The sequence below is a fragment of the Equus caballus genome, chromosome 9 (genome assembly GCF_041296265.1).
Source record: "Equus caballus isolate H_3958 breed thoroughbred chromosome 9, TB-T2T, whole genome shotgun sequence".
Taxonomy (NCBI): domain Eukaryota; kingdom Metazoa; phylum Chordata; class Mammalia; order Perissodactyla; family Equidae; genus Equus; species Equus caballus.
In genome coordinates, this window is record NC_091692.1 from 16828287 (window position 1) to 16851253 (window position 22967).

The 22967-nt window shown below is 37.1% G+C and overlaps 1 protein-coding gene across 1 annotated transcript in view; it reads right to left on the reverse strand.

The window, feature by feature from the left end:
* Positions 1–22967, reverse strand: part of C9H8orf34 (chromosome 9 C8orf34 homolog) — a 370388-nt gene that overhangs the window by 92474 nt on the left and 254947 nt on the right.

Consider the following 22967-nt stretch of genomic DNA (forward strand, 5'->3'; position numbering starts at 1 on the left):
TTATACATTTTCCTCACTGATATCCATCCTTAGCAACTTGCCCTCCAAAAATCCAATTTCCATATGGCTACCAGAATGTTCAAAACAAATCCTACCATTTGACTCTCATGCTTTCAAATATTTTAGTGCAAGAGAGCTTAACATGAGTCTTCTTAGAGGGCCCATAGACAGGATTTCGAGGCATCACAATAAATGATATGAAAAGTTTTTGATAGATGTGCCCTATTTTGGACAGGGAGAGAGTAACTTCAACAAGATTCTCAAAATAACCCTTGACTCAAAAGAGTTTAAGAACTACCATTTTTACTGGCTTCTCATCATCTGCAAGATGGGTTATGTCTTCCTTACCAAGTCCTTTGAGTCTCTCTCTTGCACAACCCCTCCCTGTCTCTGCAAATTCATCATCTTGGATATCCCACCATGGATTTTATGCTCCATAAACTCCAAACTGCTTTCAAGTTTTTGCAGATATTTTGCTATTAAGCCTCTGTGTCATTATGTAAATATCTCTGGCAGGATTTACTTTTCTCCCTTTTATTATTTGGCTTAATCCTAGTTTTTCATTATACATTCTCCTCTTTTCAGAAGCTTTTCTTCCAGAAGTCTTAGCGCCTACACAAATCTTTAGCACAGCTCTTACTTTAACATATTTTAGTTGTTTGTTTAGATGTCAATCAACATACTCCAAGTGTCTTAGGTAAGAATTTTATTTTTTATATGTTTATGTCCCTAAAGCCTAGCTTAGATTGAATTTGGTAACTTTTAAGCTCTAAAAGAGATTTCTTAAGATATTTTTGAGTGATTAGCTCACTTTGGACATAAAGAAAATGGGACCCAGCCTATGTATGAGGAAGGTTCTACAGAATATTACTATATAGTTATAATTATATTCCCTTGAAAAAAGGTAAAAATCATCATGTGTATATTGAAGATTAAGCAGTTCTTAGTCTGGTTCAGCCTAACAAAGAATGTGAGACAGAGACTTAGGTGCGAGTGACTGTACGATCCGGTGACAGGAGTGAGGGACATGGGAGTCAAACACAAAAAAAGGGAAAGCCAATACAAGGATGCATTGTTGAGTCAGCCCCTGTACAGGTGGCTGCTGCTCAACTCCACAAGAATCCTGAGGATCCGGATGAAATGTGTCCAGTTGAAGGATAAAAGGGCAAAGCATTTATCTATAGGCTCCTGGTCAAGGGTAGTCCTTGAGTATTGATGTCCCTGAACTTTTGAGTTGCATACACATTAGTATTGAGTGATTCTCATTGGACATCCCAGGGCAGGAAATAAGATGTAAAAGATACCAGCATAACTGAGATGCTGAAAGTTGTACCTGCACGAAGCTGGTTGCCACAGCTAGAAACATGCTAGAAATTGTTGCCAATAAGAGGTGGGATATTTGAAGTGGGGTACAAGTGGGGCTGATAAAGATAGTAAATATCTTTGGGTTTAAAATAAATCAATCATATTTAATGTTCTACTGACCAGTGAGAACTGGCTAGAGGAAACGATGTTTAAACAGTAAATTCTATCTCCAAGTATGTGAGTTAGCAATCACCTTCCACTGACTCAGTCTTAATAGTGAATAAGCCAATGAAAGATAGTATCCTTAGAAACTATTGTAGCGCCTATCACAGAGCCTATCATAGTACCAGGCATGTGTATGTGATCAATAGACATTTGCTAAGTAAATGTTGCTGAAAAGTCCCTGGGTCCTACAAAATAGCCTTAAGGAAGAGGAACCAGTCAAGAGAAAAGAGGTCAAAGCTCATTCAAGACATTGGTAGCTATAGCGGTGGTTCAAATTTTGCTTGATGGTGATGTTTTGAGATCCAGCTGGTCCCAGTGTCTCACTCTGTAAGAAGCAGCAAGGAAACTGAAAACAGGCCAAGTCGCAGCCCAGTCCTAGTCCAAAATGGTCAGCAAAACACACTACCACCAGCCATATCCATCCTGAGGAGGAAGTTTGGAATAGTGCAAGCAGTGGGAGAATAGAGAAGGTGATTAGTGCCATTTCTTTTTTATACTTTTTTTCGAAAATCTAAAACACTCAAAAAGGGGACTTTTAAAAAAAAACTCTCTTACTGAGCGCTGATCCAGTTGAATTATGTGATGTGATGAGAGAAGATTCAAGAAGGTGAATTCTTAATTTTTCACATTGGCCTACGACATTCAGACTCATGAGCAGTCATCTTTCTCTTTTTATGTTATCCTGCTATCTATTATATATTTCAGGCTTCCCTGAATACTTTCTGGGAGAAAGTAGTATCTAACTAAGGAGTAGACATTCATCAAAAGTTTCTTTGAACTTGAATACAGTATGATAGGCATGAAATTAAATGCCAATCTAACATTTCTAATTTATATAGTTCAAAGGAGATGATAAACAAAATCTGGATTGACTGGCGAAACGTTAACGGAGTAGGTGGTACTTGAAGTGAGCTTTGAAAATGCTAAAGTTTGATTAGGTGAAGAAAAAGAGAAAAGGTCTTCCAGGGAAAAAAGAGTGAAATAATAGACAACATTTACTTTGGGAAAAGAAGCCTCTCTGGGGGAAAAGGTAATAAAATAAAAAATAAAAAAGGAAAGAGAGAGAGAGAGAACACCAAGTGTAACAAAAACTGACTGATAGCTTCCGTGAAAGAAGTACTTTGAAAGCAACAAACAACACATCTTATTATAAAACGGATTCACGTGGCATCTTACAAATTAAGTAACAAGAATGAGACTTCATGTAGCAGAAACTTTGAAAGTTTTTGATTATATGCCCAATATGATAAAAGCTGCACTAAGAAAGTAATATTCATCGTTGATGGGCGAAACCTAGGAGTCCATTTGGGAAGTTTTGCAATAACCCAGAAATAGAAGAGTAATAGCTTGGAGCAAGAGGGTCTATGCAAGAGCCTACAATGGCCCAAGCACCGTTCCAGGAGCTGGGGGTGAGCGGTGGACCAAGCCCACCACATTCCCATCCTCATGGAACTTTTCATTCTACTGAGTGAAAATGATGAACGAGCAAACAAGCAAAATACATAGAATCAGGTGTTGATAAGAAATGTGGTTAAAAATGAAGGATAGAAAAGGAGAGCTGGGGGGGCATGTCAGGAGGAGGACCCAGAGCAAAGGTAGGATGCAATTTTACACAGTGTGTCCAAGAAAGGCCTCATTTGAAGGTATCATTTGAGCCAAAACTTGAATAAGTGAGGGAACAAACAAATAGATCCCTGGGAAGAAGCATTAGAGGGAGAGGGAACAGTAAATACAAATGTCTTGAGGCCAATGACTGGAGAGGAGTGAACAAGGGGATGAAGAGGAGGACATGTTGCCAGAAGGGTAGGTGGGGCTAGATCAAGCAGAACATTCTACAATGTCATCTAGAAATTTGATACTAAAATATCTAATTTTTTTCCCTGATGAAAATGAGAAGACAGTGGAAGGTTGTGAAGCAGAGGAGTGACAAGATCAGACTTGCGCTTTAAGAAGGATCGGTGCCTGCTGTGTTGAGCATGGACCGCAGGTGCAAGCCTGAAAGCAGGCAGATTCCTTAGGAGATGATTCCACCAATCTTGTTCAGAGACCATTACGGCTTGCCCAAGGGCGGCAGTGGTGGAGGTGGTAAGAAGTGGACTGATTCTGGATAAATTCTGTAGCTGGAGCCAACAGTACGTCTGATAAATTAGACTTGGGGTTGTGAGAGAAAGAGAGGAATAAACAATCTTGCAATTTTTGTCCTGAGCAACTGAAATGATCTGTTGCCATTGGCTGAGATAAGGAAAACTGAATGAAAAGCAAATTTGGTAGAGATTAAGTGGAATTAATTTGGGCACATGGTAAGTTTCAAATGCATTTCAGATACGTCAGGTCAGTCGAGGTGTAGAGAGGCCGTTGGCTATTCATGTGGAGATGCTGAAAGGGCCGTTCAAGTTGTAGGGTGGGCCTTGCCCTTTCTGGGTTCTAAAATGTCTGCAAAGAATTTCAGAATATGATATACCATTATTTAATTCAGCTATTTTGAAGAATATGATATTCTGTTTCTCTGGAAAATAAATAGTATATAATAATAAACGTCAATTAGATCAGGGGAACCACAATAAACAGCTAAAGTTGCAACAAATTTTGAACTATTTTCTTCAAAGGGTTAAAAAATTAACTTATCTTTCCCCTCCAGAGTCTGCTTTTAATTCACAAAGCCTCCTTCATAACATCAGTCATAGTTGTTTCTCAGTCTCTTTCTAAATGTGAATTTTCCATTTTAGGATTCCAGTATGTTTCTTTGGGAATTATTTTTTGAGGGAAATTCTAACAACTTATTGTCACTCACTCAATTTTGCAGTCTTAAAGAAGCCAAAATTGTCATCAACATCAAAAATTTATCGGGGACCTTCGAAGGCAAATCTTCCATTGAGCACTGCGCCTGCATTCTGGTGTGAGACCTGTGTGTATTTGCATGATCTCTCCAATTACTTTGCAAACTTCCTGAGGTCCGAGTCCAGCTCTGCTATCCTCCACACCATCGGGACCTAGCATAATAATTTACATTTGTGCACCCCAGAATAACTATTTAATTTACATGGTGTCTATCTGAAGTCACAAAACCCTTGTAATAGTTCTTTTTCCACCCTAGAAAAATGTCACTGCTGCTCTGCGGAACTGTGCCACCCTCCACCCAAGTCGTAGCTCTTCAGGGAATTACCTGGACGTTCTTCCTCCTTTCCTTTCCAAACCCAGCGACTCCGCCTCGGCATTCCTCCTTACCACGGTCATTCCAGTTTGACCCTTTTGTGGATGGCCGCTTACTTTGACTCTGGCCCTTTGACCTTGTCTCTGAGGTCTCCTCAGCGGCATTCTCTGTGCCCCAGACACAGCTGTACCTCCCAGAACCTCCAGCAAATACTTCTCCCCAGGGGTCTCTCTAACCAAAAGAAATTTTCCACCGGTACCTGGATCTCCCTTCTTATTTCAGTATATTCACTTAAAAACCCCCTTTCTAGCATCCATCTGTAGGCACTCTTACTGTTTCTTGACTCTCGCTGTTACGTCATGTGAGGATAAGTAACAATGCATCAAGATGAAGCACCTTTTTCCTGAGAACGGAATGGAATAGAATAACACTCTCCCTCATCAGAGGGCTTTCTGTGTATTCTGCTTTTTAAATTCTCCCCCTCATTCACAAAACCTCTTAACATTAACCTCTAAAATATAATGATTGATGGTGGCATGGAGATAAAGACCATGCTCTTTCCTGTTAAACTTTCCTTTTAACTTCCTATCTTCCGAAAGTGAGATATGGGCCTGCAAACTATCTGTAACTCTCTAGTCAAATTTATAGTTCTCTCATCCATACCTGATTGCAGACATGTAGCTTCCATGGGCAGCCTCTTATCTGGGCTGCTAATTACTCTCCTGGCAGAGGCTTAAGAATTTTAAAGCCAAATCTAAGGAAAGCATACATGGAAAATAGGTATGTTTTGTTTTCAGTCTCTTCTGCTTTACCTCAACTCAAATGTAAAAATGTCAACACAAAATAAGGTGGAGGAGATCAGGCATGGAGCAGGAGTGATTCTCACCATACCTCCCGAAGACTAAATCAGATCTTCCGGTCAAATATGACCAGAATGTGGGCCATTGATCCCCACGCCTTGGCCAGACTGTTACGCACACAAAGGATGACCTTGGGGACATTCCAACCTTCCTGAAGTCTGAGGCAGCCGTGAGAAGGGATTAAATTCAAATTGCCAGACTGCTTTGGAGCTAAGCAAACAACAAGAGACAGTAGCCAAACATGGAATGTTTGAGCTAGAGGCAGCCCTGGGCATTGGAATCCTGAAGCTTCTTCAACACAACCATTCATGCACATTTTTAACTGGATTTCATGTCTGCAAAATGATCTGGTAAAGTGTGGGTGTGCTTTTGGCCTGCCATCATCCCCAGAGAGGACCTTTTCTAAAAGCTATAGTGGTAGAAATAGGCAGTTAAGGTCCTCGTTTGACGCTGTGAAGCAGGGTTTCTCAATTGTTAGGGTGCATTGGGACCACCTGCAGGACTTCTTAAAACACACGTGGCTGGGCTCCACTCATAGAGTTTCTGACGCAGAAGGTCTGGACAATAGCCCAAGAATTTGCATTTCTAGAGTTCCCAGGTGATGCTGAGACTGCTGGCTGGGAGCTGGCCCTCTGTAGTGCCTCCTCTTTACAGCCCTGGGAGGAGATGGACCTCCCCATCCATCCTCACATGGTAGTAGTATTGCACCATGCCTAGAATGCCAAAAATAGAGAAGACTCTGCCAGAGGACGTTGGTATTTTTCTTCCTCTAACTTGCTGGGTATTGACTTTTGGCTGAACATTAAATTGATTCCCAAACATGTACGATTCCACCTTACTGAGGTTAAAAAATCTCAGGGTCAGCCTCCACTTGAGCTGAGGGCGCTTCATACCTAGCCTAACTCTGAGAATCCTTGGTCAGTAGGCATCCAGCTCAGCAGCAGCTGGGAGGAGTCTTTTTAAAGCCCTGGTTTCTTCTTTTTTTTTTTTTTTTATTTTTTATTGTTTTTGAGGAAGATTAGCCCTGAGCTAACATCTGCCACCACCAATCCTCCTCTTTTTTGCTGATGAAGACTGGCCCTGAGCTAACATCCATGCTGATCTTCCTCTAGTTTACATGTGGGACACCTACCACAGCATGGCTTGACAAGCGAGCGTAGGTCTGCACCCAGGATCCAAATGGGTGAACCCCAGGCCACCTAAGTGGAACACGTGAACTTAAATGCTGTGCCACTGGGTAGGCCCCTAAAGTGCTGATTTCTAACAGGGTGAAAAATGGGATTGTGTGGAGAGCCAAAACACCCTTTAGAAAAACTGCCAAAGCTTTTGCTCCTTCCTTAGCCATTCCTTCCTTTAATCAGAGACCCCTCCCTTTTGGCTCTGAAACCAAAGACTGCCCCATATACATACCTGACGGAAGACCACCCGCTCTTTCATATATCCCCCGGAAGCATCTGTTAGATTGCTGAGTTCTCTTATATGGAGCCACTCTCTCCTGTGCTCTGGTGCTTAAAAGCTAACTCAGTGCTGTCAGACTTTCTATGCTGTAGCACTGGAAGTGACGCTATGTCACACTGCCTTAGTCAGATGATTTATAGTCCCTTCTTTGCTTTTTCCATTTTACAGAATTTAGAATAATTAAAATTAAGTTGTGATAACTAGTAGAATTATGAGGTATCCTGAAATTCCCAAATGATGAGTGATATTATTTATACCAGAGAGAGGTAGAATTTTAGTAGGGTTCTATCTGCCCACAGATGCCAATCAAGAGAATGTTGCCAGTGATATGCAGTATCATAAACTGAGAAATCGTTACTAGATATGGAACCAGCAGGAAGGAATCAACCACGGGCAGCCTCATAGGAATCCTTCTTGAGAAAGTTGTACGTTTCTGTGAGGAATAAACAAAGGAAGTCCCAGCAAACCCCACCAAGTTCCACCTAATTAGGAGGGATGGGCGATAGAAGGCAGGGAAAATCTGAGAAGATGCTCTTAGAAATCTGAAACCATTGTGTACTGAGGTTGCAGCCCAAGGAAGGTGAGCTAGCAAGCTTCCACATCAAAGAGAAAGGTTGCCCCAAGTGGAGAATTCATGACCTGACTTCTCCATAAGGTAACACTCTCTATATTCCAAAAGAGCACAGTAGAATGCAAGAAATTTAAGCATACAAACGTAATTTGGTCTCCTTTCCTCCACGCTTTACTGTAGCACTTATGTACCCATAAAGGCAAGAAGCAGTCGTTAATTGAATGTCTTACTTTAGCTCTACCCCCAAGCTTGTTATCTTTTCTAGGTTTTAAATTTGTTGTAGGCCAGGAAGCTTGGCGTGGTTTAAGTTTGTTTCTAACATAACCCTGTGTAATAAATACAAACTTGGATAATAAATGGGTTTTGAATGGCTCGATATTAAATTGCTTTGTTTATTAGTATTTGGACAGCATACTGAAATTTGCTGATAAGCAAGTCAATGATCTGGAAAACAAGACTGGTTTAGAAAATGTTATGTGGAGTTCTTGCAGAGATTATAATAGAAAAGAGAAAGGCCTTCATTTATGCCTTTAACAATGCTTTTAAAATTCTTAAGAAGGATAACACTGAATATAAATGTCTGCATAAGTGGAAAAGCCAATAAGGCATAAAGATGTTCGGGTGATTCATCTTTTGGCATAATATTGTAGAAGAAGGAATATATTCAGTGACTTACTAGGGAAAATAAATGCTGCTTTGTTAAATTTTAACTACCTTAGTCTAGAATTTATTTTTTCTGATATGCACATCAATTGATCTCTTGAAATGATCACAGAATTTGTTTATAGTGGAATTTTTTCTCTCTGCCTTCTGCTTTAGGAAACCAAAAAAACTTTGCATTGGTAACCAGACCTAGCTTGTAAATAAGACTTTTTCAAGGGGTCTTAACGATTTCTTGATTTAATTTATTGTTTTGTAATTACCACTTTTCAAATCATAAGTTATTCTTTCACAGATTTCATTTATTTTTCTGACTTTCATACAGCATAATTAAGATGCTATAGAATTTCTGTTTTCACATGAGAAAATAAATTATTATATTTAAAATTTTGAAGAAAATTAATTTTTAATAAAACAACTCAAATGACTTTTCCCAAAAAGTCAACAAATCCGGAAGATTTGTTGAAACACACAATGCAAGATATCAGAGTTATTTGCTTTTCCTTTTAGGCATTTCATACTTCTTTTTGAGCACTAACATTTGTAATTGAAAATAAATACAATATCCGAGAATTTTGTTTCTTATTCGAAAATGTTACAAGAAAATTCAAAACTTAATGACACTTAGTATTCTTTGTTTTAATAGTGAGAATATCTCCAGTCTGGTTTGACTCTAAAATATTTCTTTTATATTACTGAGGCTAATTAACTGTTCAGTAATTATAGACAGTGGATAGAAGACATGCATAGAGGTAAAATAAATGGAATTATACATTTGATATGGCTTAAGCAGACCAGTTAGGAACTGTGATCCAATTACAAGGGTAATTACCATAACAAGCAATTGAAAGTAATTGCAATTTCAATTTTCCTACAAAGTGTACCAGGGAGGTCCAGAATGTCAAGCAAATCAATAAATAAGAAGCTTCTGGATGTGGATAAAAATGTGAAATATAAATTTTCAGTATTCCTATTTCTTACACGAGATATTTCATCTTATGATAGTAGGAAAATGTAGATAGAAAAAAAATAGAGTCATTTAAATCAGGCTTCCCATATTATGACAACAAAATAAAGTCCAACAGTGCTATTACTATTTCATTATTAGAAAAAGTATTTAAGCAAGAATAGATATTGGAATACTTTCAAAAATTATTATTTTCACATCACGACTGGTATTCTTGGTAGTATATGTGTGCACAAAACTCATGATTTTCTATCATGGCAAATTCTATGATTATTTTACCCATAGAAGTAGCATATAAAGCAAAAATCCTTTCTCAACCAAATTGTCATCATTTCCCAAAGTACTTGAATAACATGTTTTTATTGTGTGTCAGTCTGTCAAACACCTTGCTTTAATATTCCCAAAGGAAAAAAAATGCCAAATTCACTTGAGGCCCATTGTTCTTATTTTCCCAAGATTTTTGAAGGCAGCCTGTTTTCCTGAACAATTATTTTGCGTATAGAATAACTGCCCTCCTATCTCCAAAAGTATAGCCCTTAGAAAACATTCAATAAAAAATTTTAATTAGAGGCACTTAAAGAAAAAAGCCTATAAAAATTGGAATTTCCGGGGCATCTAAGTAGCGAATCAGTAGACATTTGGGGGTATTGCTTATGGTGAGGGAGATTACTCTTTTGAACAAAAAAATAGCATCTTCTACACTGCAACATTCTTCCACTCTTCTTGTGGCACCCCTTCCTGATCTGCATCACCTTCTAAAATGAATGTTAACAAGTCATTCACAACAGCACGGGAACTGTGGGGTGTCCAGTGCTTATTACGTGCCCATCACTGGCAAACTCAACGACTTGCCCAAGGACTCTCAGCTAGTAAGTGGTGAAACTGGGACACTGTTCGACGCTGAGGTTCAAGGTCTTAACTATCATGCCGTACTTGTCTTCATGGGTTCAACTGGCAAGACGGAAACGTCATTTGAGTGGATCAATTATCAAATCATAGCAATTCAAGCTGAAAATAAGGGCTTTAGCCATGATCTAATCACTTCCCAAAGGCCCCACTTCCTAATACTGTCACCTTGGGGGTTAGGAGTCAACATACGAATTTGGGGGAGACACAAACATTCAACTATAGCACCTAAATATTCTTCTGACAAGTTAATTTTTATACAAAGAAACCTAAATAGAATTTGAACTTTAAAAAAACCCACTAAGAACTAGAAACAAGGCTTTTTTTTCCTTTTTATGAAGCACAGTAATAACTAGACTCAAAATACCTATAAAATTCATAACGCTTGTAGTGTTTTCATTCGACTTCATTCATAGCAGCTTAATAATTTTATCTTAAAACATAGCTAGAAAACGGATATTTAAATAATCAACTTCTCAGTTTGAAGTTATTTACTACTACATCAGTTCCAAATTTCTAGTGTAATATCTAAATTTCAAAGCGCATAACTTATAAAAACAGGATAATTATTTCATCTCAATAATATAGGCAAAAATTTCTCTGCTTCATTTGAACTTTTATAGACTGACAAATAAGTTTTTATTTCTTATAAATAACATGGCTGACTCACTCCATCAACCTCTTATCCCCAAAATGAATTAGGCAGTAAAATAAATTATTTGAAAAAGGTGTTTAATTCCACATCAGGACCTACAAAATTACTGATTTAAAACTAGGAGGCAGCATTGTATCGTAGCAAAAATTGGGCTTTCAAGTTAGATTGAGCAGGGTTCAAATGCCACCAATGCTACTTACTAGCCTTTTGGCTTTAAGTAGCTTACCTAGACTCCTTGAAATTCAATTCTCATCTGCAAAATAATTGCTAAAAAGCATCCACTTGGGAGAGTCATTTGTGAGGATTGACACAACGTTTCTAAATACCTAACGTGGTGTTTGGTACACACCTGGTGCCTCATAACAACCATGGCTTCAGAATGCAGTGGAGCAAGGGATGGTCTCACTGTGCTTTTTAAGCCATTTCCAAATCAATGCCTCAGTGTACATATTTGTTTCAATATGACATATAAGGCCATTGAATTGATGGACTTGGCTGAATTCATTCACTGGGAATTGTAAGTGAATCGATCAGCGGTTTTAGCACTTGCAGACATAGGATTTCGAGTCTTAGTTGTTCATTAAATGTGAACTCTGGCTCTGAATTGCCACATCCTTTATCCCCCCCCCACCACCTTTTTTTCTGACCACTTCATTTTGAGAATTTAACAGACTATTGAGTTTAATCAGAACTCTTTATGCCTCTGAAGTCTTTGTGAAACTCTGATGAAAGTGATAATAAAAAGGAGCTCTGGTTGCCAAAACAGAATAAAGGATAAAGAAAGAGAAAGTTTGGAATAACAATAGGTTCACACATTAAACATACATTGTATTCATTCACGGATTTCTCTCATCACTTCCATCATCATAGATCATTTCCGTCTAGAAAAGTGTTTACTATGTTGCTTATATAGTACCTGAGTTTCAGTGTTATAATGAAAAAACTGGCTAAAATTTCTGATATTTTTGAGATTTACTAAAATAGGGTAGTTGAAATTTGCATAATTATGTAAATGTTCATATTCTCATTTTATCTATTCTATATTAATAAAATATAATTAATAATAAATAATATTATATAATAAAACAGTAGTTATTCTATATTTTTACCACTTTACTAAATTCAACACTACCACTATTTTCCTTTTATCATACAAAATTCTTATTTTTTTACCAACAGGTTGTAACTTTTCCTTTTTTCTAAAGTTGTTCTAGAAAGCTACACAATGTTAGACGAGCATTTTAAAGAAATAGACTTGATTTACATGTTTATTAGCATGATTCTTATTACTGTTGGTTATAGAACATTAAAGGCTAAATATTAAGCTAATTCTTTTTTATTTTCTCCCCAAATCCCCCCAGTACATAGCTCTATATTTTTTAGTTGTGGGTCCTTGTAGTTGTGGCATGTGGGATGCCACTTCAGCGTGGCCTGATGAGCAGTGCCATGTCCGCACCCAGGATCCGAACCAGCGAAACCCTGGGCCGCCAAAGCGGAGCATGCAAACTTAACCACTTGGCCACGGGGCTGGCCCCTATGCTATTTCTTAAATCACTCTCAGAAATCACACATCATGTCAGAGACTAAAATTAGGCAATCAGTCAGAATTAGTTATACATGTTCAAGTCCAAACTTTGACAAGTTTAGAAAGATATAATGACAATTTATGATTTTGGAGAAAGGAGAATGGCTAACTATCAAAATGGCTTAACTGTGTCTAATTCAGAGCAATATGCTCCTCTACAGAATTTATGAATATTTCTTACAACTTGAATTTTTTTGTGATCCCAATATCTACCCAAACTGACTCCTACATCCTTTACGCCCATTGAAAGATTTTCTTTCTGTGATGTGGAGCCATCTTATATGGAAGGTATTTAGGACTTCTCCAGTTTTCTTCCTCTCCTGGACTGGTGACCTTGTGTTTTAGTTTTGCCGTGAAACAGACACACCCCGAGCCAACAGTGACACACTTTGAGTCTCAACAGAAAGCCCCATCACACTCGGTATTTTTATGAGCTCATTGAACACTTTAAAATAAACAAGGTTCAGTTGGTCACAGGGCACTTCATTTAGATGGTGACAGAAAAGGGAAGTGGAACAAATGAAATAAAGGAGATGAAAGAAACAGAAAGAGAAATAAGCAAACTTAACCACTTTCGGAAGTTACAGATAATGCTTATAGTCATTATAGATTTTTCATTTTAAAAGTCAATCTAAAAACATTAGCCAATCTTTAAAACAGTTTTGAGGGTAAGCACAGCGCAGCTCCTTGTTTTCCCTGCCCATCTGGGAGTTTCACTGAATGCGGACACAGTTAGCTGGATGCCGGCTTGTACAAGTGGGTCTCCTCACTTCTAATTCTTATGATTATTTTCATAATTTGAATGTAAAAAATTTCCCCAAAGCCAGGTATCAAAAAATAATAAATGTAACATCTTTTTTATTGTTGTCTAACTACGACCTACTTTTTTCCTTCTAATTGTTGGAAAGATTATGTATAATTAGATTCTGATTTTTCACTAGAATAAACATTTAAAAGCTGTTAGGATATATATTTTCTTTCTGAAACTGACACTTCTTTCCAGAGTGATCAAATTTGTCATTTTGATATAGTTAATAATACCGTATTGCATATTTGAAAGTTGCTAAGAGAGCAAATCTTAAAAGTCCTCATCACAAGAAAAAAAAATTCTGTAACTATGTATGGTGAGGACTGTTAACTTATCGTTGTGATCATTTTGCAATGTATACAAATGTCAAATCATTAAGTTGTACACCTGAAACTAATAGAATGTTTTATGTCAATTATACTTCAATAAAAACGAAAACGATTGTCATTTTGATTTCTACTCATGTTTTAAACTTGTATATATCACCGTTCTTTGCTTGTTTGTTTTTCTTTCTGTTTGGTATTAAGCGTGGCAAAGCAAAATAGTGACAGTCCCTTCACATCACCCTTTGTCTAAGCACTTGAGAAATAGGGAGTTAGTAGAGAAACAGATCAATACGCCCTGCTAAGTCTTGATGGGGTCTTTGTTTCTCTTTACAGGAATCAATTTTAAGCTCTTTACCATTTAATGGACTACCAGTTCCATTTCTAAACTTTAACAGTGAGCAGGATGATGCTCACAAATCAATTCTAAGCTATAATTTTGTCTAAATCTTATAAATATCCTTTTAAGCAAAATCTGAGTTCCCTAAACAATATTCCAAATGACTTATGTAAAATCATTTGACAACAGTCAACTAAGTGAGCCTGTATTCCAGGGCTCTGAGAGTCCAGAGTTCTCACTATTGTCAAATTCAACTAAATCGTCTCATTTCTTTCTGTTCCATATGACTCTACCAAATAACCTCCTTGGGTCCAAAATCGGTGTTAAATCTCCACAGACACGCTCGCTTGGCATTTAGGCTGCCTTGCTACACTTGGCTACAATGAGCCTATAACATGTGGGATCTCTAGGAGTGTCTTTCCAAGTACAGCTGCACAAAATATTTTTTTCCTCCAGAAAACTCAATGGAAATATAATGGTTTGCTTCTTAATTTGGAAAGACTCAACAAGATTTGAAAAAGAACTTCACGAAGCTGTTATAAAATTCCTCTAGCCAGAAAATTCTGTGAATATGTCTATGCTCTGAAACTTAGTTTTTAAATTTCCAAATTAATACTTTGGTGCAAACTGATTTAATTCAACAACTGCTTATTGATAACTTAAAACTCTAGCACAGTGATTCTGTGTAATGAATGCATTAGTCTAACTAGTTGAATCTTAAACTTCAGTAAACTGTTTAAAGGAAAAGAATTCTCCAGAAGCCCAGTATTGACTTAAATTAATTTGTTAATGTGATAAGAAGTAAACCATACTCTTAAATTTAAACTCCTTAGACTATCCTTACTAAATTACAAAATATTTAAATTACAAATTAAATAAAATCAAAATTATAAAATAATGAAAATTTAAATTTTCAGCAATAATTTAACACAGTTGATGTGGGTTTGGCTGAAACTAAACTGTTAGTGTGAATGTAGTGATGACATTAGTGAGCTCTTCTGGACTCTGCATGCCTATGCGTGTCCTCAAATGTCAGTCTACTCTTCTCCATTTGAACTATTGAGAAACTTAGTTCTTAAGATGAACCAAGACTTTCGTTGGCCTTTACTCAGCTCTAACATGTCAGCGAAGTATTAGGTATAGTTGTTTCTCTTCTCTATAACTTGCAACTAAGTGGAACCAGCACAATCTTAAACACCTGTGGGCACTGACATCAAGTGACAGTTCTCAATGATCAGATGGTCATTCACAGGATCCAGCATATGCTCACAGTTTTTGATTCATCTTCAAAATGAAAATACAGAATGTTTTAGTTCTCAAAGAAAATGTGTAGATCCAAAAAATAAAATTTAGTTTGAAAAACCCTGGATTAGTCCACAAAATCTCAAGGGTCATAATTTCCTCCTTAGCTCAGTACCCATGATTTTAGAACTGGCACTAGCTGTGACCCTAGACACAGCACTTCCACTTTGGAAAGTGTTGGTGCAATTATCTATTTAACTATTCAAAACATTACTGAGTTCACAGTATGTGCATTATGTTGCACAAGATATGAGGGACAAAAGAGAAAGCACGAGAGACTCAGTCTAATTTTTACATGGAGCCCACTCTCTAAAAGAGGAGAAAAATCAGATAACTGAATCACATAATTGATTTGCCACAATTTTTTTAAAGGGTTATAAGAGGAAGTCTCAGTGCCAAGTCACCTAATATAATCAAGTGACCTAACCTAGTCAGAAAATTTTGAAGAAAGACAGAAGGGACAGCTGGTGACCAGGAGGACAGCAGCATGCTGTCCATACAGAGGCTTCATCAACATGAATGGCGCCAAAGCGGTCAGCTCCAACCCTGGATCTGGGAGGCATGACTGCTCAGTGAACAAAGGCAGGTAGGTTATTAAGCTCATGTTATTTGTCCTCAACAATGAAAAGCACCTTTCTCAATTCTTTGAGGAACAAGAAACCCAACCCAGTGTGGGGAAAAGGGGCCCTGATGTGACAGTGCCCTGAGATGAAGTGCCCTTTACTTCACCTTGAAGTAAAGCTCCATCACTTCAATTAGCTGTTTGCATCTTTCCCTTGGAACTCTAAAAGACTCCACTGATACACTAAGAAGCCCAACTGGCTGGACTGGAAGACCTGGCTCAGCAAGTGACACATGTATGAATTCTAGCCCAGTTCATAGCTTTATTCGCAGCTCAGAAAGATGGAGAGAATATTGTCTTACCCCGATTAGGCTGCTATAACAAAATACTACTGACTGAGTGGCTTATAAACATCAGAAATTTATTCCTCACAGTTCTGGAAGTTCCCCCTACCAGGTCATCTTGGCCAGTCTCTTACCCCACAGACTCTCCACCAGATAGTTACTTAGCATCTGCTTGGGTGTTTCAAGCAACAGAGCACTCCCACCTCCTGGGAGTCAGAACTTTCCATTTTCTACCACTCCAGTTGTCCCACTGTCCTTTCTTAAGTTGAAGCAAAGCCTGTGTGTCCTTTAGTTTAGTGCCAGTACTGCTTTTTGGAGCAACAAAATAAGTATATTTTTTCTTCCATGGGATTGCCCTTTAAATATGCATAGCTCTATTTATTCTCTTCCAATATAAACTCCCTAAATCTTCCTATTTTCTTAAACCATTGAGCTGAGGAAAATTTTGTATTTCTCCTGTGTTGGACAACTTGGTCTTTAGATCCAAAGGCAATTTTTAATGAGGTTCAAAAAAACACATAATGCAGCTTTAAAGACTAAATATAGTAGCTATGTATCGACATGTAGAAAAAATGGATATCTTTTATATAAATTTATACTTTAAATTAAAAGTATAAAAGAATTTTCCTTGATTATCTATTTAATATCTATATTATTTTCTAGAATGTCTGAGTTCTCAATTATTTCTAAATTACTAAATAACTCTCATCTAAAATTTCTGCTTTGCATTTCTAAATGTTTCAAAGGACATTTCACTTTTCTCTTCTTTTGCCGAATTAAAGCTGTCAGAAAGTGATTAGATTTCATATCTTTACAAAGTCTCTTTCAAAGTGTGCTGATCAGCTGTGATAGAGAATTTGGGTATCTTCATCCTAAACAGAAACACTTATTCTGGACAGTTTTCATTTTAGTCCCCTATTAATCCTCTAGTGACTAGAAAATTGGCTTAAATGTTAGCACCTATTCACCTGTTAGGACAACTGACTAAAATATCGGTTAAAATGTTTTTCATTAATAATAAAAATGAGTTAAAATGGGTCTGGAACACTGCATATTAGGTCAGTTTCTGAATCACAGTCATTGAAGTATTTATCACATCCAGCCTATGAGACAGCAGCCTGGATGACATCTTACTTTTTCTTCAGTTAGTACCATGGTTCCCTGCACAAGGCAGGCAATCAAAAAGTATTGATTGAATTTAACCAAGTTGCCATAACAATAGCAGCCGCTGACCTAACTCAGCAGGAAAACCTGGTGAAGAGAAAAATGTCTATAACCACCGAGATAATAAGTGAACGGTTGACATTAATCTTCTGTTTAACAAGTCATTTCCTAAAACTGAAATTAAGGGTTTGGGGATCAGAGAAGAAGATACCTAATTTGGGCAGCTTTGGTTCTTTTTGATTTGATTCATTTTAAAAAGAGAAAGCAAAAAATATCTCTATGAAGTTTTTTTTACTTTTAAGGCATAAAATCATTTGGTAAACCTTAAGAAATATACATATTTTGATGGACCAAAGGGATATAAGCTTTTGAGTTTATTTTATTATATATATACTTAAATAAGCCAATAAGGCTCTAAGCAAATAAGGTGGTGTCCTTTTATTTTATTTAGTTGCAAAGAAAATTAGTCATACTTTGGCTCTGAAAGGCTTTTTAAATCCTTGATAACTCTCACTATAGGTTTTGTGAGTTCTCTTCTTTTGCAGTTAGAGTTATTCTTTCTACACGCAAAAACAAATCTTTAAACAAATAAGCAACAAGTCAACATAAATTATAGTGAAATAGTGATCTGTCCCATAGATAACAGATGGATTTTGTTTTATTTTACTTCTAAAAATTTTATCAAAGCTTTATTTTTTAAGACTAGTTTAAGGTTCACAGCAAAATTGAGGGGAAGGTATACCCCATACCCCAACAAATGTGTAGCCTCCCCCATTATTAACAATCCCCACCAGAGTGGTACCTTTGTTACAACTGACGAACCATCATCGACGCATCATAATCACCCAAAGTCCGTAGTTTGCATTAGGCTTCACTCTTGGTATTGTGTATTCCATGGGATTGGACAAACGGATAATGTATCCATCATTATGGTATCATATAGAGTATTTGCACTGCATTAACAACCTTTGTGCTTTGCCTATTCATCTCTTCTGGTCTACCCCACCCCTAGCAACCACTGATTTTTTTATTGTCTCCAAAGTCTGGAAAAGACTGTCATATAGTTGGAATCACACAGTGTTTAGCCTTTTCAGATTGGCTCCTTCCACTTAGAAATATGCATTTAAGTTTTGTCTATGTCATTTTATAGCTTGATAGCTCAACTGTTTTTAACACTGAATAATATTCCATTGTCTGGATGTACCACACTTTATTTATCCATTTACCTACTGAAGGACATCTTGGTTGCTTCCAAATTTGGCAATTATGAATACAGCTGCTGTAAACATCCATGTGCAGATTTACGTGTGGACAAAAGTTTTCCATTCATTTGGGTAAATACCAAGGAGTACGATTGCTGGATCTTATGGTAAGAGTCTGTTTAGTTTTATAAGAAAGTACCAAACTGCCTTTCAAAATGGCTGCAAAATTTTGCATTCCCAACAGCAATGAGTGAGAGTTCCTGTTACTCTACATCCTCTCCAGCATTTGGCGTTTAGTGTTCTGGATTTTGGAAATTTTAATAGGTGTGTAGTGGTATATCATTGTGGTTTTAATCTGCATTTTCCTGATGATGTATGATGTGAGGCATCTTTTCATAAGCTTATTTGCCATCTGTGTATCTTCTTTGGTCAGGTGTCGTGTTAAGGTGTTTGGTCCATTTTTTAATTGAGTTGTTTATGTTCTTATTGTTGAGATTTAAGAGTTCTTTGCATATGTTAGATAACGGTTCCTTATTGAATATGCTTTGCAGCCTGTGGCTCGTCTTCTCATTCCCTTGACATTGTCTTTTGCAGAGCAGTTGTTTTTAATTTTAATGAAGTCCAGTTTATCAATTATTTCTTTCATGAATCATGTCTTTGATGTTGTATTTAAAAGACATAATCTTACCCAAGGTAACCTAGGTTTCCGCTATATTATCTTCTAGGAGTTTTATACTTTTGCATTTTAGATTTAGGTCTGTGATGCACTTTTGAGATAATTTTGTGAAAGATGTAAGATCTGTGTCTCAAATCATTTTTCTTCGTGTGGATGTCCAGGTGTTCTAGTACCATTTGTTGAAAAGACTATCTTTTCTTCATTGTATTGCCTTTGCTCCTTTGTGAAAGATCAGTTAACTATATCTATGTGGATCTATTTCTAGTCTATCTATTTTGTTCTTTTGATCTGTCTATTCTTCCACTGACGGCACATTGTCTCGATTACTTTAGATTTATGGTAAGTCTTGAAGTTGGGTACTGTCAGTCCTCCAACTTCGTTCTTCTGCTTCAATATCATGTTGGCTACTCTGGGTCTTTTGCCTCTCCACATAAACCTTAGAATCAGTTTGTTGATACCCACAAAATAATTTACTGAGATTTTGATTGGAACTCCACTGAATCTACAGATCAAGTTGGGAAGAACTGACATCTTGATAATACTGAGTCTTCCTATCCATGAACCTAGAATGCTTCTCCATTTATTTAGTTCTTCTTGGATTTCTTTCATCAGAGTTTTGTAGTTTTCCTCATATAGATCTTGTACATATTTTGTTAGATTTTTACCTAAGTATTTCATTTTTTGGGGTGCTAATATAAATGGTACTGTGTTTTTAATTTCAAATTCTATTTGTTCATTCCTGGTATTAACATTTGTATACTAACCTGTATCTGGCAACCTTGAAAGAATTGCTTATTAGTGCCAGGAGGTTTTGTTGTCAATTGTTTTGCACATTCTTCATAGAAAATCATGTCATCTGCAAACAAAGACAATTGCATTTCTTCCTTTCCAACCTACACACTTTTGTTTCCTTTTCTTGCCTCATTGCATTAGCTAGAACTTGAAGTACAATGTTGAAAAGGACTGATGACAGAGAACATCTTTGCTTTGTCCCTGACCTTAGTGGGAGAGCTTTGAATACTTCACCATTAAGTATAACTTTAGCTGTAGGTTTTTTGTAGATATTCTTTCTCAAGTGGAGGAATTTCACCTCTATTCCTAGATTACTAAGACTTTCTAACACAAATAAGTGTTGGATTTTTTCAAGTGCTTTTCTGCATCCATTGATAGGATCCTGTGATTTTTCTTTTGAGTCTGTTGATTTGATGGATTAAATTAATTGTTTTGAATGTTGAACCAATCTTGCATACCTAGGTAAATTCCATTTGGTCGTGGTGTATAATTCTTTTTATATACTGTTGGATTTGATTTGCTAATATTTTGTTGAGGATTTTTGCATCTATGTTCATGTGAGAAGTTGGTCCATAGCTCTTTTCTTGTAACATCTTTGTCTGGTTTTAGTATTAGGATAATGCTAGCCTCATAGAATACATGCTATGAGGCTAGGAAGTATTCCCTTTTCTTCTAACCTTTGAAAGATATTGTAGAGAATTATTATAATTTCTTTCTTTAATGTTCAGTAGAATTCACAAGTGATCTTATCTGAGCCTGGTGCTTTCTGCTTTGGAAGATAATTAATTATTGATTCAATTTCTTTAATAAGTAAAGGCAATTGATATTGTCTATTTCTTCTTGTGTGAGTTTTGGTAAATTGTTTCTTTCAAGGAATTGGTGCATTTCATCTAGGTTATCATATTTGCAGGCATAGAGTTGTTCATAGTAATCCTTTATTATCATTTTAATGTCCATAAGATCTGTAATGACATCCCTTCTTTCATTTCTGATATTAGTAATTTGTGTCCTCTTTCCTTTTTTCTTAATTAGCCTGGCTAGAGGCTTATTTTATTTTTATCACAACACAATGCTAAAATAATGCTGAGGATTAAAAATGGCCTTTTGTTGACCCAAATTTAAGTCACTTTGAAAGGCAACAATCATAAAGGCAAGAGAAACACTAATCAATTTATTTTTTCTAAATTTGTTTCTGTTTGGATGTAAGCCAAAATATAATTTGGGATATATGTACACAAGAGGAACATGTGCAAACAAATTTTATTGCAAATCTATGCAAGTCAAATACACTGCGGGTCTCTTTTTTATGATTTTCTGGTCAACTCACAAGCGGCAGACTCAGACCTTATGAATCTCTGCTACCAACACAACATCTAGCAGAGCCAATTGGAAGATCCAAATGTGATTTTTTTTCCATAGACATATCCCTCTCTAAAGCAATTATAATGAAGTTACTTGGTTGGAAGCATTTCAGACATTTTGATAACTGAGTATCCCTTCATTCTACTTTAACCAGCAATATCTGTTTAGATTGTACATCCCAACGGAGCTAGGACCACAGCAGGCAAAGCAACGTTGACAAATTCATTCTCATTGATTGTTCATCACACTGATGAGGAAGTCATGGGATAATTTACTATGGAAAATTCAGCTAATTATGATAGCCACATGCCACACAGCCACATCATTCCCTCACCTTCCTGGGCCTCCTCCCACACCTATCTCCCCTCATTACTACTGTTGGCAGCAGAGGAGGAAAGAGCATCTATTCTGGAGCAAAACCTCCTCATTAATTTCCCTTCTCTGCTACTTATGAGCTGTGTAACATTAGGTAAATTACCCAAATTCTCTGATGTTGCCAGGATTAAATGAGTTAATACATACAAAACACTTAGAAAAATACCTGACGTGGAACACACAATAAAAATGAGCTATTATTCCTAATTTTAATAAGTAATGTGTCTCACGCATTTGCCGTTAATTTATTCAACCAGTCAATAATTATTTGTGTTCCAGGCACTGTTCTTGGTGCTGCAATTATAATAGTGAACAAAACAGACACAATCCCTGAGCTCGTCCAGCTGGTATTGTAGCCAGGGGAGACAAAGGGAGCACACAGTGAAATAAATAAGTGATGAAACTTTGAGGAAGAAGTCATGTAAGGAGAAAGAGAAAGATGAAGTTGGGATCAAGAAAGGCATCTTTGACGAGATGACATTTGAAATGAAAGAGTAGGTCATGCAGAGGTCTGAGTGGAGCCCACATCCATCAAGGGAAATAGCAAGTGCCAAGAACAGCAAGACTAGAATGCACTTGACCTGTGAGAGGAAGAGCCAGAAGGCCAGTGTGACTGCTGTCAGGAGCAAGGGGACAATGGCACAGATGATCTAAGGGCAGAAGGTGGGAAGCACTGGCAGTCTGTGGACACTTAGGCAGGATTCAGGGCTTCTGGCAAATGTAGGAAGCTGGCCTTGACTGCAACGCCTATCATCCTGCTGCCCTTATGCAACAACAAAGGAAGGCTGTGCCTGGAGGTGAGGGAGCTGCTGGGAAAAGGATGCTGCACCCTTTTCTGCCTGCTTCTGTGAAAGTGGGAGGATTCTGAGCAGGGAGTAAATTATCTCAGGAATTTCTTTTAAGGAAGGTAATAAAATGCGATGATTGGATCTAAAGGACAACCCCCCCTCTCCCCAATAATGGGCACTTTCCAAAATACCCAGATATACTGGGCATACTCACTGCTTCACAGGGCTTGCATGCACCATTTAAAGTTGTCTTTCTTATTTCCGCCCGTATTTTAAATAAAAATTGATCTACTAAGACATACCATAAATATCCCTATATTAACTCACTTCAAGGAGTGGACTATTCATTATACAAATGTGAATTGCATCTTGGCAATGATTTTCATCCTAACCTTATGACATCACTAAATTGAACCCACATTTTCCTGGATGAATCTATGGCAGTAGAGAATTAACTTTTACAACACAGCCTGTTCCTTGAGTATCATTTTATTGGATGATGTTTTTACAAATCTCTCTAAGTTCTAGGTACTCTCTCCATTGTAAAAACATATGGGATATTCTAAGATCTATATCAGAAAGTTTC